Here is a 477-nt window from a genome sequence, read left to right on the forward strand (position 1 = left end):
CAAGTCAAAATAATGTCTCAAGTGAAAGATACAAGACATACTATTGGAATGATACGACATTCCTTCAGAATCTTGTCACAAGCACCCTCATGACATCAAGAACCACGGGAAAAACTTGATTACAATTCAATGGCATATAGAATTCCTGGTGAACAACATTCTTTCTTTCTCTCTTACTGAAGTGTTTCAAAATCGTTCCAAAGGAGGGATGTACTCTGTCCTATCTGAAGCTGTTCTGAGGTTCCTCCTGAAGTCCCAAGCTGCTGAAGGGCAGAATTTTTCGTTGTTCTGTTTTTAGATTCCTAGTTGTCAAAGACCGATTCCAATAGGGAAACAGATACAGAATGACACTATGACCAAAACTTCCTAATACTCTTAGCCTCAATCTGTAAGTCAATGAGAGAGAGAGGTATATAAAAACTTCCAGCAGTCCTTTTTTGCCAGAGATGGAGGAAATGAATCAAACCATGAATACGC

The sequence above is a fragment of the Mustela lutreola genome, chromosome 7, assembly GCF_030435805.1.
Source record: "Mustela lutreola isolate mMusLut2 chromosome 7, mMusLut2.pri, whole genome shotgun sequence".
Classification (NCBI taxonomy): domain Eukaryota; kingdom Metazoa; phylum Chordata; class Mammalia; order Carnivora; family Mustelidae; genus Mustela; species Mustela lutreola.